Genomic DNA, 20,468 nt, shown 5'->3' with positions numbered 1-20,468 from the left:
CACTTTGTCTTTTCTCTAACGCTTTTAAAAAAAACTTGAAAATAGTTTTCAATTTTTTCGTTGAATCATATAACTTACATGTGTGTTTTTCAGATACTAGAGGGAGGCACACCTATACAGGTGTGGAAAATAACCTTTGAAAGTCTTTAATACTATAATTCAAATAAAATCCGTTGAATCAAAACAATAAAAAATAAATACGAAACGAAAATCAATTCGATTTAAAAAAGAAAAGATTCAGATGCAATTAGATTTCTAAACAGGGCTAAGTTAAATATGTCTTCAGCTGTTCTGCTTGATGCGTTAGAATCTGGGAAACGAAATAAAAAAATAAGAATACACTTCACCATTTTGGCGTATGGTCTTGAAAATACGAATTAGTTTCTAAGTCGTTAAACAAGATTATTTTACAGAAGACTGTTAATGAGTAAAACAATGTAAGGCAGGTCTTTCTGAGCTGCACAAGTCATAAAACAAACGATCAGGAGAATGATCAGCCATAATCTTAATCTCCCTCGCACTTCGCAATATAATTTCCTGGTCCAAGACAATAGTTACATAATCTGAATTTAATGACTGGCTATAAGTTTACACACCCTCCATGTTACTTCTAAGACTAAACTTACCGAAAGTTTATTGTAATTCCATCTGTGGTTACTTAGAAGTCGTAACCCAATTGTAGGTACGGTTAGGAGAGGATGTTTGGTTGAAAATCCTCTGACGACAATATTGATGGCAAATAGGTTGAGTTTAACATTTAACTACGTACAGGAAGGCGTGCACCTAAGTGTCTAATATCTCGCATAAAATACTGCTCCAGTACCTCAACCCACGACCCTCGAAAAATCATGTTCCACCAGTGTATTAATGGTACCTGCTGTGGATTTTTATATTAGTGTAAAATAACTAAAATTATGCACTTCAATAAAATAAAATAAAAGACCGGCTGATCGAGCATCCGACCTTAGATTATTATGGGATAGAACCTACATCTTTTCTTTCTTTTCTTTCATACTATTCGCCATTTCCCGCATTAGCGAGGTAGCGTTGAGAACAGAGGACTGGGCCCTTGAGGGAATATCCTCACCTGGGCCCCTTCTCTGTTCCCTCTTTTGGAAAATTAAAAAAAAAAAGAAAAAAAAAGTGAGAGGGGAGGATTTCCAGCCCCCCGCTCCCTCCCCTTTTAGTCGCCTTCTACGACACGCAGGGAATACGTGAAATTTTTTTTATTGCAGCTCCAAGCAGTAAAATCTTTTATGGGATTAATTAAATATGTATATGAACATACTATTAGTGTCTGATGCAGATACCCTTATACCGTGCAAAGACCCAGATTTCTATCAAAGTTTTGATTAAATTAGTTATCGATGTTTATAAAAAAAAAAGGGGGGGGGGGAGATGACATCGAGTACCACAGCATTTGACCATCATCTCCCAAATGTTATGGATAAACTATGGACCACTTTCCATCCTTGTAGAAAATGACCATTTTCTGACTTTTGGGATTTTCACGTTCTTAAGAATACGAGAATCAGTTCTGTGTAACCAACTTAAGAAACTGAGGAGGTTATATAAGGTATAAATTATCAACGAGGTCTCATTTCTCAGAACTGTATTAAAGTTCCAAACCGACTTTACTCGCAGAGTTGGGAATGTGATGTATAGTAAATCTAGATCTGCTCCTTTCCCAAAGTTAACGACTTAACAGGGCCTGTACAAACAATACTAGGTTTTGATGAGATATCTCCAGAAGCACATATGTAGCCTATAATCCTCACAGCTTTGAAGCTATGCAAATTATAGATGTAAATGCTTGGATCATCCATCCTCTAATTTCTGGCATTTACAATTATCATCCGGAGTCACTTTTGGGCCACCTCACCAGTAACCTCTCACTACCTCCCCAATTTCTTAATCACTTCCATGTACCTTATGAGCCATCCACAGGGCTCTATCTTAATTGAAGAACCAATACTTCAGAATTTACCAATCACGAACATACATCAAAATTTACAGTTTTATTATAACTTTTACAAAGGAATTCAAACAGCAACATACCACTGGGTCCTTTCAAGGTTGTGATAGTGGAAGATAACAGGGACTGTGAGAACAGTGCAGTAATTCACTATTTCATGAAAAGTTTGTAATTATTACATACTTCAAAAAGTGATTAACTTCATAAAAATATGAAATACAGTAATTATGACTTACCATGATGCAGACTGTAGTGATGTCTTGCATTGTGAGGAGGATGAGACCCAACCTGGACCAAATAATACTGCACTCGTAAATCTAAATTTTCGTAATTCTTATTCTTAAGAAAACATTTCACTCTCTTCGTCCACTAATGCATTACTCTTAACACTATGGTACAGTATTTACACACTGTATACACTTACAGGCAGTTATACTTTGGCAAACTTAGACATAATGTAATACACTTAAGGCTATTGTACACTTCTGTTAGTTCACCGTAAAGCATGGAACTTCTTATACTAGATTGATTATAGAAATTTCACTGTACGGCAAGAAATTAGTCACCATTTAGGATGCCAAATTTGTTTCACAATTCACTTTTTTCCATTACCACTGAACTTTGTCTTGTATTTCAAATCAAGCAAAAATAGTTAACTGAATTTTTCCAAATTGTGGTGTATTCCTCTTTTTATGATCTTAAGGTTTTGACAATACTGTTAGTATCTCTCCTATTTTCCATGATAACTTCCGTCTAATTTATTGGATGTTCGTCTCCTTCCATAGTTGTGCATTTATTAGGAAATGGAATTAGCTCGCCTCCAGTTCATGCCAAAACCTCCCTAGAATCAGTTACAGTAATATCATCAAACCACAGATCATAATGCATCTATAAATAATATAAATTCAGGCATAATTCACCTCAGTCCTTCCATCCCTTCAAGTCCTGAATAATATGGTATTTTGTTACAAGGTCCAAGTACAAAGTGGGAAAATAATAATTTCATTTCTCGTGACTGTTTCATTCAGTTACAACTAACAAGAGTTCAATTCTTTAAATAATGACATATGTTTTATGGTCAGAATCAGTAGAGATACTGCATTCACTTACAGAATGAACATGTCCAAACAATAGATCAGTCAAGCTAGGGAATATAAAACATGTGTGCAATTTATAATTCACTATCAATGTTCACAATTCTGCAAAATTAAGATTGCTTTTATAAATCACAAGACATAGTTCAATCATTGAAAACTTCATTTCATGAGCAGGTTGCAATAGAACTTTGCTAGAACGAATCCCATTGCAGATAATGTCTGTTTCATATTATCAGTGAAATAGACTATTAACAGTAACAAGGTTTCCTTTTGAATCTATGAATTTATGCTGTTCACTTCTTCAGGAAACATGATGGCACACTAGATCTGGCTTATGATTGAGGTTAATGAAACAATTATCAACATGAATCGTTTCATTTGAGATAGCATGTCCCCAATGAAAATAGAAAATAAATATATATATACAACAGATAAACATCCGGGTAGCACTAAAATGCTTACTAGTTGAAAGGTTTACCCACAGCAGTATAAGTATTTAATCCATAGTTATTACATATTGTAATGTAGCTTCCATCCTAACTGTATCCTATCCCTGTGAAAATATTTCAGACACAAAAATTCTTCATATCACTGTTTAACAATAACTAGATTATCTACAACCTAATTCAGACAGGACCTTCATTATCTAGCATGTCTGCTTTTGATTCCCTACTCGTGCTTCTTTCTGTATACGTATATATACAAACCATGAAATAAACACATGGAATATATAAAACTTGTTTATATCCTGGAGATAATAAAGGTCCTGCTTTGCAATAGTACTAATTCTTAGATCACATACACTCATTACTGTCCACCAAAGTACCATCATATGTATTTTAATTTCCTAATACATCAACCAACCTGTCACACCCGTGCACACACAGCTGTCATACTTACTAACTATAACACAGATCTGGATCAGTTAGGAGGTGGTAACTACAATATATTCATATAGACTCCACAATGTAAACAGTCTGGAAATAAAGCAAAAGTTTTACTAGTAAATATCTTCAGCTTCATTACATTTCAAAATGAACTTTGCGTGATAAAAAATTTAGCCTTCTGATTTTCTCTAGTTATTCATTAGCTCAGACGGAAGGCATTTTCATAGAATCTACCTTTATATACTGAATACATTGGCCAGTAAAACCCTGCTGGGCTGGAGGCTACAGGCATATGTGGCTCGAGATCACAAATGCACTATTGTAAATTTCTCAGCATGAGGCAATAATGTAATATGGACCAATAGGATTCATGATTTATAAATGTTGGACACTGGTCAGCTTCACTCTATCTTAAATTTCAATACATAAAGTGTATTGTAAAGCTCCAATACTATTAGCTGAATACAGACATCCACTATGCACACAAATATTATTTACAAGCAGTATTTTTGCCTAACTACCTAGTAAAGTGTTTATCAAAATCATGAGTCCAGCTCAGCCCTGTTTCATTATTCACCTTATATACAGTGCTGAGACAATGAACACTTAAATATGAACAACGATCGTTCTATGACAAAAATCTGGGGAATGATGGTTTTTACCCCTACAACTAAGGGGATGAGTTCTTGGACAAGCAACGATCAATTGCGATGGACATGCTCTATGGGGATGAAGCAGGTGAGAACATGAGGATGACTGTGACTGGGACATGATGATGACTCTGAATAAAAAGAGTAGCACTGACATTGTTGGTATCAATATTGATCATGACTATACTGATTAAGATGGCACGGTGAGCAATGATAACAAGTCTGATACAGACTATGAATATGATTATTGAAATATGATACTGGCGACGTATGATGATGATGATGATCATGATGAAAACAACTTGTGATTACTAACATGGTTTTTCAGAAATAAGAGGACAGAGAGAGAAGTTCACAAACACAAGCTATCATTATGTATTGCATCTTCAATAAATCTTGCTGAAAAAGGTTAAAATTTTGTACTGTATATAATCGTTGAAAGGTGGTGTTTTCATCGGCGTATTTCTATCTTCTTAAAAAATTATTATAAAAAATCAACTGTAAGGAAACATACTGCCGTCCAATTTCATCAATACTGCCATTTCTTTGATAATTAAAGCAATATCTTAACTGACAACTGCTCAAGAGAATGAACATTACAAAAATTTTTTGAATTTCAAGATGGCAATCTGTAAGTGGGAAATTTAATTCCTAAGTTATACTGTTTCAAAGCATATTAGAAAATTATTACATACAGTCTGATTACCATGAAGTCTGAGACCATCAGGAGAAATTTCTAAATTAAAGCACACACACATAACGTTTTTCCTTTAAATAAATAATTCAGTTGTGTACAGTCATGAAAACAAAAAGTATGGCAAACATATGTTTTCTTGGGGATAAAATCTTTGTTATTCCATAGTAGGTACGCCCGAGATTAGATGAGGATGAAAGATTAATTTGAGAATGCATCGACAAAAATGCTTGTCTCAAAAGACAATATGTTACTTTAGAAATTAGTTATATGACTGGCCATTTTTCTGATCATCTAATCAGATTCATCCAGCTCACTCTTTCTAACAATTTTAGAAGAACGAAATCCTCTAAAAAAAAATTTCATGTCATTACCCCTTCCATACACTGACTTTACAATGCTTGCCTGACTAAACTTACTGCATATATGTCATCCTACTTTCAATGTATCTTATAAGTTTGTTTTAAGATTACACTAATGTGACAAATGGTGATTGTTTATTTATTATATATATATATATATATATATATATATATATATATATATATATATATATATATATATATATATATATATATATATATAAAGATGTAATGGGCTAATATTTGTTCTGAGATCATGTTACATTTGAAAAATAAAATAAAACAATGGCATGGAAACACTTTATCCCAATTAATGAAGGGACATGCTTACATCTAAATCATGTTACTTACAACACTGGCAATATAACATATTAGTCATGACAAAAAGCATGATTAATGATCACATCAATACAGAATCTCGAAACCTTATGGTATATCTGAAACTGAAATAATTCATTGAATAATCATCCTCAATGAACAAATGTGTTTATGTCAAGTGACCTATAAACAAAAGAGGCTATCTATATTTGGAGTAATCCTAACTGGAGTGAAAATTCAGCAAAACTAGAAATGTTGTATGTTTCTAAATAAGCTAAGGCATATGATGTCTGGTGAACCAAACAAGTTATTTAGGCAGGATTAATAGTTGCAGAACCATAGTCCACAAACTGACAGACCTGAGATTACCTTCAGGAGATACTAAGATTCATGATCTCATACTTTATGCATACATCCACTCTCCCATATCAAATCACGGTGCTGCATGCATTATGTTGTATTACAAGAAAGGCTGTCTCCACATACTCTTGTATCAAAAGCTCTCACAGAATCATTCAAAACATTTGCAGAGATACTGTCACACTGATGTAGCTTCCACAAAGGTATATAGTCGCTATAAAAAAATTAAATGATTTGCTCTGACATGTCTCACATACCAAATATACATACAAAAGTTTCTGTGAATTCCTTCATACATGAGTAACATTTCCACTCATTCTAGTATAAAGAAATCTAACCACAACATTCAGAACATTTACAGAGGTATTTTTGATAATGGCTGAAGTATCATACAAATAAAGCTGCTGAATTATGTATGCACTTACACAGTCTAAACCAATATTCTCATATACTCTATGATTTTGTCTTTTCAATCATCAGTGATTAATGGATTTTTATGTGTACATTTTACATTAACACAAACGATGACTAAATAAAGTACTTTTGTTAATGAAACAGGTTCATGGGATAATTATATGTTATGTTTTATATGTCTGAGAATGCTTAGTGACAAGGGTAACCTTGAATTTCAAATAATATGTGAATCACTGCTTTTCTTAAAACATTAATTTCAGAGCTGACACTACAACTGCTCTTCTTTCCAAACAAAGATGCCACTCATTACATTAACATATGTATTCATACCATCACTCCACTTTCCATACAATCCACAACAATACAACCCTTCCATTGCAAGACAAATCCTACATACTTTTCTAAACTGATAACTAAATTTTCAAAGGTCACATGCACCTTGGAAAAAACTGTTGGTCTCACTTGATGAATCAACTCAGTGTGAAAAGTGGAAAAGTATGAAGCACGTTTATTTGTGTCGAAGTCCATGTTTCACATACAAATACTGGGCATGGTTTGAAGATGTGTGCAAGTGATTTTAGAGGCTGTATGTACCTGATCCATCCCATGAAAAAGAGAATGGAGCTAATGATGACACTGAAATCTTTATCCATCATCGTATTCAAATTTCTCCGTGATCGCAGACATCATGACCAAACAGACAGTAAACTGGCATCTCTACATGCTCTGGCACATCAAGTGAAATCAGAGGTTTTTTAAGAACAAAGCTAACTTGGTGTTTTACAAAGGCAATCTATATATTCATGCAATTAATTATATAAAGATACTACTGGCTGCCTCAGAGCACAAGAAATTCTCTACAGGAACAAACAGTCAGGAAGACCATTCATTATCATTTATGCAGAATAAATGCCCTCCACATTATAAGCACTGTTCATTCTAGCACAGAGTTCACTGCAACAGCTGCACTTCACATGCCTAAGAAGAGCTGACAAAGTGCTAATGGCTTTATAGATTTTTAAAATACTGTGACTTGCTCTTAAATGGCTAAAAGCACTTTATCACAATGTTTGAAACTTGTTGCCAAATCAAGAAATCATATAATGCTAAATGGTTTGAGGTTACACTATGTATTTCGAACAAAAGCATCATTTATTGCAATGTAACGTCCCAGGCAGATAACAGTGTACATTCCTCCAAACACAGTATCCAAGTTTATAAATAATATAGGGCAACAGCAACTAGTAAAGTCAATTTCAGTTTGTGTCATCAATAATGCCCTTTAAATGGTAAATAACATGTTAACATAATGCCCATGCTGTACATAAAGTTTTAATCTAGTTCCTATGTAAAAATAGACAGATCTTTAGAAGACCATCAGATAGCATGGTCTGCTGATAAACTGGAATTCATTAAGAGAGAAATATCATCATAAAACAAAATAAGTATTTCAAAAAATATAAGATTTAGCTACAATAAAAAGATACACATGAAACCCTGCACCATTTTATCATATTATATCTCAGAGTTTACACTTTCAAAACCACACTTTTTCATTATCATTTCTAAACAGGAAAAATATTCTGAGGAATTCTGAACAAATTCCAACAATCAATTCTGAACACCAAGTAAAAAATGAAACCAGTTCTGAATTCTATTAATAACTACCTCCAACATTTAGAAAAATTAGTTACAACATTAAAGATGACAAAGGCATGGCATAATGGTAATGCAAGATGGATGATGGCTAATGTTGGTATGAACATGAAGACAATGAAATGGCAGGATGCTCAGATAATCACCATCATCAAATAAAGGTAAAATCACCAAGACATGGCAGATTAGGTATCATATTAGTTACTTCACTGCTCCTAATCAGTAACAAACTGATTAAAAGTAATAATGAAAATAAAAAAGGCTTTGTAGAACATGATGACAATCATAACATCAAATTCTGAGAAGGCAAAGTTTCAAGGCAGTTTTTGCGTATATTTCATGCACTGACTGGTTTATTCATTACAGCAGATTGTCTTCTCTTTTCATAAGCACTCTTAAATATCTTGAATTCTGACGTTATATGAGCTCGTATTCATACCTAGCACTGAACCTTTTCATACAAATGTAAATAAAAATGACAGCACTTATAATCTTACTTGAAATTCTATGAATACTCTAGCAGCAGCTACAAAAAGTAAGAGTCTGTTAAAAAATGTATGAATTTCTTTCAATGACACATACATTTAAATGTTATGGCATCCACACAGCATGCGTATTGACGTCATCTTAAATCAATGTATATCACCAAAAAACTAATTCTTAACTGGCTTTACAAAAGGTTGGCACATACTTCATAAATCTGCAGAGCTGTGAGATATTTTAAGACAACTGCTTTGTACTTAAAATGTAAACCTGCATGAATCACAATAAATCACATAACAGCAGCTAAATTACAAGAAATTTGCTCTTAAGTAACTCTGGCTTGGGAACTTATTCATTTAACAGAAAATTGACATTAGTTATAACAGAATTTTGAAACCCTTATGACCCCATACTTCTCTGTCTCAGCAGTAAACTGACTTTTTGATACAATTAAATGACCACTCTATTGTTTTAGCTATACAAGTGTTAGTAAAGTAATTGTAAACTTTAAAAAAATAGATATGAAATTTATGTATATTCAATGGCAAGAGAGAAAAGGGGCAGAGGAAGCACTGTGTATGGTGGAAGAAGAGGTAAGAGCGTACTAATGTGAAGAGCAATGGGTCTTCATTTTCTGTTTTGCTGACAGACCAAGTCAGTTAATGTCCTGGAAATCTGTCCCAAGCTGGCTTTCAAGTACAATCAAATGCCTGCTTTGCACCGTTACAGCAGTGGTTCAGCTATGCAGTAGCTTTAGTATAGTCATGGTGAAATATTTGAAAACTAGAAAGAAATTCAAATAAAGCAACATAGATGAAGGCAGAATGTAAGAGAGTGAATCAATGTATCTCGCCCTGTTGGTACATTAAGTTAATATATTTAAGAGACTTTTGAGGATGGGCACATGATAAAAAAAATTCTAAAATTAAATTCTGTTGCCTGTTGTTTTTTCTTTCTACTGCCTTCACTAAAATGTTTTATAAGCTTCTATCCACTTCACAAGCCATAACTAGCTTTAGATGAACATAAACCATGTTAATTTAACTCTTTGGGAAAACCAGCATGGTCCCCTAGCCTACATCTAAGGTGAACCAGAAGGCCACTGAAGTCGCTCACTTATCTGCAAACATTTACGATCTAAGTTGTGATGCTATCTTCAGTCATGAATTGTATTTTTCTTTTGTTCTATAATTTCATATACACTAAACAATGACCACTGCTATATTTTTCTTTTCATACTATTTGCCATTTCCCGCGTCAGCGAGGTAGCGTTAAGAACAAAGGACTGGGCCCTTGAGGGAATATCCTCACCTGGGCCCCTTCTCTGTTCCTTCTTTTGGAAAAGCCACCCGCTCCCTCCCCTTTTAGTTGCCTTCTACGACACGCAGGGAATACATGGGAAGTATTCTTTCTCCCCTATCCCCATTGCTATATATATATATCTGGAGAGGGCATATGATAGAGTTGATAGAGATGCTCTGTGGAAGGTGTTAAGAATATATGGTGTGGGAGGCAAGTTGTTAGAAGCAGTGAAAAGTTTTTATCGAGGATGTAAGGCATGTGTACGTGTAGGAAGAGAGGAAAGTGATTGGTTCTCAGTGAATGTAGGTTTGCGGCAGGGGTGTGTGATGTCTCCATGGTTGTTTAATTTGTTTATGGATGGGGTTGTTAGGGAGGTGAATGCAAGAGTTTTGGAAAGAAGGGCAAGTATGAAGTCTGTTGAGGATGAGAGAGCTTGGGAAGTGAGTCAGTTGTTGTTCGCTGATGATACAGCACTGGTGGCTGATTCATGTGAGAAACTGCAGAAGCTGGTGACTGAGTTTGGTAAAGTGTGTGAAAGAAGAAAGTTAAGAGTAAATGTGAATAAGAGCAAGGTTATTACGTACAGTAGGTTTGAGGGTCAAGTCAATTGGTTAGGTGAGTTTGAATGGAGAAAAACTGGAGGAAGTGAAGTGTTTTAGATATCTGGGAGTGGATCTGCAGCGGATGGAACCATGGAAGCGGAAGTGGATCATAGGGTAGGGGAGGGGGCGAAAATTCTGGGAGCCTTGAAGAATGTGTGGAAGTCGAGAACATTATCTCGGAAAGCAAAAATGGGTATGTTTGAAGGAATAGTGGTTCCAACAATGTTGTATGGTTGCGAGGCATGGGCTATGGATAGAGTTGAGCACAGGAGGATGGATGTGCTGGAAATGAGATGTTTGAGGACAATGTGTGGTGTGAGGTGGTTTGATCGAGTAAGTAACGTAAGGGTAAGAGAGATGTGTGGAAATAAAAAGAGCGTGGTTGAGAGAGCAGAAGAGGGTGTTTTGAAATGGTTTGGGCACATGAAGAGAATGAGTGAGGAAAGATTGACCAAGAGGATATATGTGTCGGAGGTGGAGGGAACGAGGAGAAGAGGGAGACCAAATTGGAGGTGGAAAGATGGAGTGAAAAAGATTTTGTGTGATCGGGGCCTGAACATGCAGGAGGGTGAAAGGAGGGCAAGGAATAGAGTGAATTGGATTGATGTGGTGTACCGGGGTTGACGTGCTGTCAGTGGATTGAATCGGGGCATGTGAAGCGTCTGGGGTAAACCATGGAAAGCTGTGTATGTATGTATATTTTGCGTGTGTGGACGTATGTATATACATGTGTATGGGGGTGGGTTGGGCCATTTCTTTTGTCTGTTTCCTTGCGCTACCTCGCAAACGCGGGAGACAGCGACAAAGCAAAAAAAAAAATATATATATATATATATATATATATATATATATATATATATATATATATATATATATATATATATATATACATTCCCTGGGGATAGGGGAGAAAGAATACTTTCCTCCTATTCCCTGCATGTCGTAGAAGGTGACTAAAAGGGGAGGGAGCGGGTGGCTGGAAATCCTCCCCTCTCGTTTTTTTTAATTTTCCAAAAGAAGGAACAGAGAATTGGGCCAGGTGAGGGTATTCCCTCAAAGGCCCAGTCCTCTGTTCTTAACACTACCTCGCTATTGCGGGAAATGGCGAATAGTTTGAAAGAAAGATATATATATATACATATATATATATATATATATATATATATATATATATATATATATATATATGTATATATATATATATATATATATATATATTTTTTTTTTATACTTTGTTGCTATCTCCCGCGTTTGCGAGGTAGCGATATATATATATATATATATATATATATATATATATATATATATATATATATATATATATGGGGCCTGGATGTGGAAAGGGAGCTGTGGTTTCGATGCATTATTACATGACAGCTAGAGACTGAATGTGAACGAATGGGGCCTTTGTTGTCTTTTCCTAGCGCTACCTCGCACACATGAGGGGGGAGGGGGTTGTTATTTCATGTGTAGCGAGGTGGTGATGGGAATGAATAAAGGCAGACAGTATTAATTATGTACATGTGTATATATGTATATGTCTGTGTGTGTATATATATGTATACGTTAAGATGTACAGGTATGTATATTTGCGTGTGTGGACGTGTATGTATATACATGTGTATGTGGGTGGGTTGGGCCATTCTTTCGTCTGTTTCCTTGCGCTACCTCGCTAACGCGGGAGACAGTGACAAAGCAAAATAATAAATATAAATTATTCATATTCATTATACTTTGATGCTCTCTCTCGCATTAGCGAGGTAGCACAAGGAAACAGACGAAAGAATGGCCTAACCGACCCGCATACACATGTATATACATACACGTCCACACACACACACATATACGTACCTATACATTTCAACATATACATACATATATACACAGACATATACATATATACACGTATACACATCCACACTTGTTGCCTTCATCCATTCCCGTCGCCACCCCACCACACATGAAATGGCACGCCCCTCTCCCCATGCGCGTGTGAGGTAGCACTAGGAAAAGACAACAAAGGCCACATTTGTTCACACTCGGTCTCTAGCTGTCATTTATATTTATTCATTTATTATACTTTGTCGCTGTCTCCTGCGTTCGCAAGGTAGTGCAAAGAAACTGACAAAAGAATGGCCCAACCCACCCACATACACATATATATACATACACGTCCACACATGCACATATACATACCTATACATTTCAACGTATACATGTACATACATACATACACAGTCATATACATACATACACATGCACATAGTTCATATTATCTTTATTCATTCCCGTCACCACCCTGCCACACATGAAACAGCATCCCCCCCCCCCGCGAGGTAGCGCTAGGACAGGACAAAAAGCCACATTTGTTCACACACAGTCTCTAGCTGTCATGTGTAATGCACCAATACCACAGCTCCCTCCCCACATCCGGGCCCCACAAAACTTTCCATGGTTTACCCTAAACGCTTCACATGCCCTGGTTCAATCCATTGACAGGATGTCGACCCCAGTATACCACATCGTTCCAATTCACTCTATTCCTTGCACGCCTTTCACCCTCCTGTATGTTCAGGCCCCGATCGCTCAAAATCTTTTTAACTCCATCCTTCTATATATATATATTATCCCTGGGGACAGGGGAGAAAGAATACTACCCACGTATTCCCTGCATATTGTAGATGGCGACTAAAAGGGGAGGGAGCGGAGGGCTGGAAATCCTCCCCTCTCATTTCTAATTTTCCAAAAGAAGGAACAAAGAAGGGGGCCAAGTGAGGATTTCCCTCAAAGGCGCACTCCTCCGTTCTTAACGATACCTTGCTAATGCAGGAGATGGCAAATAGTATGAAAAATATATATATATATATATATATATATATATATATATATATATATATATATATATATATATATATATGATGATAATGATGATGTATTCATCATGCTTGTAGAAGGACAATGGATCCTGCATGATTAGTCTAGGCCAGCCCCCAGGCCACTGCACATACTACTTACTAGAAGAATGTGATCATCTTGCATATCATTTAAACAACCATATAAAACAACATATCTGTCAAAGCGTTAACAGTGTATTCCCTGTAATTTTATCTTTGATGCAAGACTTGTACACCTAGTCTGTGCCTAACCCTTGAGATGCATTCCTGGAAAACATAACTTAGCAGGATCCTCATTTTACTGCAGAATATAATGGGATACAGAATATACTGTTCCAGGGATAGCTTCTCATCTAATTTTCACACAAAAAACAATAAAAATGGCCAAGAGGCATGCAGTACAATACAGGTACATCATCAATCTCAGTATCTGAATGAGAAATACAGCTCAAAATAGTTCTTCTCAAGTAAAAAATACATTACACTAGGTACAAACAAAATACAATTATTTAGTTTTTGATCCAAACACCCAACCTTCACTCCAAGTTCTCCTCAACTTCACCTCTGGTATGAGTGATCTTCATTACACTTACAGGTGTCACACTGGAAGCATTGTGGCTCACTTTATATGTAAGCTCTGGTTTTGTTCTCATTGATGTAACAGGCAAGCCACAAGCTCTGGATATATCAATACACACTGAACTACATCAGAGCCCTTTCAAAACTTTTAACTTTACCTCCAAGCTAATGCTCTTCCAGCTTTTCTTCCCACAAAAACAAGACTCACTTAGGGACTTCATTTACTTACACAGTTCTAGGGGGTTTGTTTATGTAATACTGAAACTTACTCTTTTCTGTTGTCTACTGATTTGTTCACAAACACCTTACAAGCAAACTGATAAAAAGTGAAGCAACAGATATCGAGCACTATGTAAATTTGTGTTAACTTTGATAGTTTGCATTTCCTGGCTCACTTTATCACTCTACCTACCTTTTGCTGGTTATTCTGTGATGGCAAGGTTAACATCATCATATCTACAATAACAGTATCAAGATGATTGGAAAAAGGGTGTGAAGTGCTTTTGATAGCAGAGGTGCAGAAAATGCTGCAAATCAATTTGATTTAATGTGACATTGGAGGCACTGTGGCACTTATTTTAAAGTGGGGAAAACTTAACCAAATTCAAAAGTGTCAGTGTTTGCCAAGTTCACAATGGTAACAATACATATGATAGAAATTAAAAGCAAAAAATAAATCAAAAGCTATTGCTATGGCTATTATGCCTATAAGTGTTATGACATAATTTGCCACAGAAGATTGTAATGAAAAACATGGATTGTTTTGCGTCTGGAACAAAGACCAGATTCAGTGTAAGGTGTAGGTAAATAATATGAGTAATCTGGTAAGTGGTGAAAACACTCTAATCAAAATTTCTGTACCCAGTTTTAGGTATTATCATTGATATACTTTGTTATTATCATTAATATTCTGTCAAAACACATTTCCATCACATATGTACTCAAAAAATTATTTTATTGCATTCTTAAGTTTGTTTTCATCATGTACTGAGGAAGAAATTGTTTTTCTGTAGGAATGCATCTCAAATTATATAATGGGAGTCCATCAGAAAATAGATTTTGCCAATCACTAAACGGACCACTTTATCAGGAATGTATTCATTCTTTTATGCAAGAGACAGGTGCATGTATTTATGTATATAACTGCCTATTTGTATACTACATGGAGAAAGTTTTACACTCATGGGGCCTTAATCTCTAATAATTCTTACATCATCATTTAGACACAAATCTTTGTAAGTGCTGGCATTCACTGTTTCCTTGGTTAAGCCACTTGGACCATCCACTATCCTTACACTAAACCAGTATTTTTTCATATCCTTCACGGTAAGCTTCTTTCTCAGCTTCAGATCATACAATTATTCACTTTTAATGTCATCCAGTGTAGGAGAAAAGTGTGGTAGTAAATTGAACATGTGTTCTGAAATGTTTTAAACATACAGAAGGGATGGGTGGAGAAAAACTAAGAGGATATATGTGTCAGAAGTGGAAGCGGCAAAGGGGAAAAGGATACAAGAGTTGAGAGGAAGGAGTAAATTAGTCCTTGAGTTATCAAGGCCTGAACATGCAGAAGAGTGTGAGAGACATACATGGGAGAAAGGATGGAGAACTGTGACATGAAGGGGGAATCATGCTGTCAGGATTGGAAAACTGTGACATGAAGGAGGAAATATGCTGTCAGGATTGGAGAACTGTGACATGAAGGGGGAAATATGCTGTTAACAGGATGAACCAGGACATGAAATGATAGAGGAAACTACAGATTGGTCTATGGGGTTTGGCTGTGGATATGAAGCTCTGGTTCTGCTGCATTATACATGACAAAACGAGTGGATCAGCACAAACTAGGCCATTCTTTGTAGTGATGCAGAAGTGGAAAATAAGTATGAGGGAAAACATATATTCATTAATATTCAGTCATTATACTTTGTCGCTGTCTCCCACGTTAGCGAGGTAGCGCGAGGAAACAGACGAAAGAATGGCCCAACCCACCCACATACACATGTATATAGATACACTAGGAAAAGACAACAAAGGCTACAATCGTTCACACTCAGTCTCTAGCTGTCATGTGTAATGCACCAAAACCATAGCTCCCTTTCCACATCTAGGCCCCACAAAACTTTCCATGGTTTACCCCAGACAATTCACATGCCCTGGTTCAATCCATTGACAGCATGTCGACCCCAGTATACCACATCATTCCAATTCACTCTATTCCTTGCACGCCTTTCATCCTCCTGTATGTTCAGGCCCTGATCGCTCAAAATCTTTTTCACCCCATACTTCCACCTCCAATTTGGTCTCCTACTTCTTATTCCCTCTACCTCTGACATGTATATCCTCTTTGTCATACATATTCGCCTTTTTCCGCATTAGCAAGGTAGCATTAAGATCAGAGGGCTGAGCCTTCAAGGGAATATCCTCACTTGGCCTCCTTTTCTGTTCCTTCCCAAGACTCCTTTTACTGGGCTCCTGCACCAGTGAGGCTATGCCACAGGAGCCCCATAAAAAGTGGAGCCTAAGATTGTACGATAAGAATATTACCTAAATCGTGCACATTAGACAATGTGAAGAGTTAACTCATGCTATGTCAAAGAAAAATTTAGCATAAGCTTGTTTCAGTTGGAGCACATGGCAAAAGGCAAACAAAGCAACAAAATGTTCCCTTGTCATCACTCTGGCCATAACCCTTCGCATTCTGCTGTCCAGTCATTTAAGCACAATAAAGAATTACAAAAGGAATTCAGATGAATGCAATCTGTGTTAGAATAAAGTATGAATATATTTCTTATGTTGGAAATAATGTCAGGCAACATCTATGATTCTGAATGATGTGATTTTACAGCCAAGACGTAGAAAGAATGGCTTTCCTTTCGTCATCATGATCCACTGTGAAACCTTCCAGATCTACTAATAAAAACACTGTGATTCCAGATTAAACCTTGCCAGTTTCCTAAATAAATCAACAAATAAATAGTATCATTAACTTAGAAAATAACCTTTTGCCCTTAACACAAATATGATTATCAAAACGCATAAAACATAAAACACAAAATTTGGGAATATTTCCATATCAGTCTCCTAACAGATGGGGTACAAAAGTTTAACCAACATGCAACTTAGTGCAATCATAGTGGCTGAATATGCATTACATATCATTCTAATATTTTGCAATCATCAGAGGTTTTTTATAACTACTAATACATTTTTGAAACTCATATATCTTGGAGAGATAAGTACTACAAAATCACAATATCATTCTCTAATACAATAATGTATTTTGCTAAAAAGTAAAGAGAATGATGATGATCCCTCTTTATCTACTACAATTTTACAATGTATATGATGCGTATCAAAACTAATCTCTATAAATGAGGTGATGAAGTTCAGCTTACTGCTTGGCTATGATAGGAAAAAGAAAGGACTGGGATTGAGGAAAAAGAATCAGACAGAAAAGGCAGGAAAGAACATGAAAGAAAAATGAAAGAAAACAAGCAAGATAAATATGCTATACTTACAAACATTGGCTGAGGCAACATCCCAAATTAAAGAGACATAATAAAAACTAAGATGTAAGCCTAATACCACAGCTGTAAGTCTGTTTTCCTTTAAAAATCTAAAGTTGCAACTCTGGAACTGAAGTAAGAAATATGTATGTATATATGTGTATGAAGATATTACCACTATGTACCCTTTTCACAGGGCTCTGCGAGCTTTGAGGCTGCACTCCATGTGGGGGCAGGCTTTGATGAGCTCTTGTGAGGCGATAAAGTCCTCGATAACACTGTACTCGTCTCTATCAAAAGTGACCTCTAAAGTGTAGTGTCACCAACTGAAGGCACAGTCCACTAGCAGTTGTACGTATACTACAGATTATCGTTCATTATCACAAGACCCCTTTCCTAAAGAGTCATGATGTTAGTCCAGGACCCTTTTCCCAGGGTTCCTGCAGCTTCAACACTGCACTACACTCAGTAGCAGGGACAGGATAGACTCCTTCGAGGTGAGAAGTTCTCTGATGTGACTGACAATGATACAGCCTCCCCAAGGGTGACTTTTTACTCACGATACTCTTAAGTTGGCTGAATTTGGTAACACCTGTAGACTGTGTGTGTATATATAAGTGTTACTTGACTCTGCCTGCCCAAGATTACATCACAAGTTAAAAGTTATCCTTTGGTGAGGCTGTACCATTAGGAGTACAGTCTCACCAAAGAACTTCAAGCTCCAAGTCTACATTTTCCTGATACTGGAAGTAGGGCAGCCTTTAAAAAGACATCCTGGGTAACACCAGGATTCTTTCTTAGAAAGAGTCCTTCAGTAATCATACATAAATATAAACTGTCATTGAGACAAAGATGGGCACATCTGATGGAATAGGAGTCCTAACAGTGTTGTATGGATGTGAAGCATGAGCTCTAAATCTTGAGAAATAAAAAAGAATGAAATGAATTAAGACTTGATCAAATAAGAAATGATAGGGTAAGAGAGAGGTGTAGTAATAAGAATAATAAATTGAAAAAGCTGAAAAAGGTGTGCTGAAACAGTTTGGAAATACCGAGAGGATGAGTGAGATAAGGCTGATTAAAAGGGTATACATGTCAAAAGTGGAGGAAACGAGAAGGGAGAAACTGAGGAGGAGGTGGAAGATACAGCAAAGGAGTGAACATGCAGGAGGGTTTGTGGCATGTATAAGATAAGAGTAACTTGCAGTGACATGGCATACTGGAGGATAAGTGCTGTCAGTGGGCTGGATCAAAGCATATGAAAGCAGTAAGAGGAAACCACAGAAAGTTCTGTGGGTTTGCCTGTGGATGGGAGGGGGAGGGCTCTGCTATCAGTGCATCATACATGACAGCTAGAGTGGATTAGAGCATATGAAGCATTTCTTCATCAGTTCCTGGTTTTTATCTCATCGTGCAGAAAAATAAAACAAGTATGGAAAGGGATTGGGGGCTATGGTTTCAGTATATTACACATGAAAGCCAGAGAATGAAAGTGAGAAAATGAGGCATTTTCTTCATGTGTTCTGGACACTTCCTCACTCATGTGGAACATATCTGATTGTCGTTACCCAAGGACCTTTTCATAAGGAGAGTCCTGTGATCATCCAGGACATATTTCCATAGGTGCCTTCACCTAAAGGCTGTGCAACTTCCAGTAACAGGGAAATGTGGACTCCTTTGGAATGAGAAATTACAAATATTATAAACACACATACACATATATATATATATATATATATATATATATATATATATATATATATATTCTTTCTTTCATACTATTCGCCATTTCCCGCATTAGCGAGGTAGCGTTGAGAACAGAGGACTGGGCCCTTGAGGGAATATCCTCACCTGGGCCCCTTCTCTGTTCCCTCTTTTGGAAAATTAAAAAAAAAAAAAAAAAAAAAAAAAAAAAAAAAAATATATATATATATATATATATATATATACTGTGTATATATATATATATATATATACACAGTATATATATATATACTGTGTATATATATATATATACACAGTGCACACTTTTTTTTATAAGTAAGAGCAGTTTTGAAGAGGAAGCTCCTTTCTAAACTCAAGACAGGGTGTAAGTTAAGAAAACTGATGCCTTTTTGTCTGGAAGGGATAGGGTCCATCATACATCAAAATATCTATCAGTCCTTAAAGAAACGGCTAAAGTTTCTAATAAATAACAAGCAACAAGCCCCAAGGCAAGGCCATTTAGAAGGTATCACCATAGGGACATAGCTGATGAGCAACCCCTTTTTGATATCAAGATGAAACTGCAGTTGGCCTTTCAAATTCATTCAGAAACCATTTCAATAAAAATCTGGGCGAATAAGGAATAAGGTGCAATTTCTTAAATTTGAAAACTCACAATACTGACAAAAGTTTCTTCTTTAGCAAAACTACACTTTTTGTCCTGAATATGTTTTGGGAAGTGATGCCCATCAAACTAAAAATCTTCAGTCAATGCATAAAGGACACCTCCACTCAAACACTACAGTACCATTAGCAAAATCTTCCCTTCCGAAATACAATCAACCTCCCAATGAATTAACATAACCTTCAAAATGCAAAAAAAGATAACTGCACTTCTTTTTCCTGTCCTGCCATCAGGTGAATTCTTTTAGCATCGATATCAACTACTCTCATGATAATACACTAAAAGGCTCCTGAGAGC

The sequence above is a fragment of the Panulirus ornatus genome, chromosome 11 (genome assembly GCF_036320965.1).
Source record: "Panulirus ornatus isolate Po-2019 chromosome 11, ASM3632096v1, whole genome shotgun sequence".
Lineage (NCBI taxonomy): Eukaryota > Metazoa > Arthropoda > Malacostraca > Decapoda > Palinuridae > Panulirus > Panulirus ornatus.
This window is presented reverse-complemented; position numbering follows the sequence as displayed.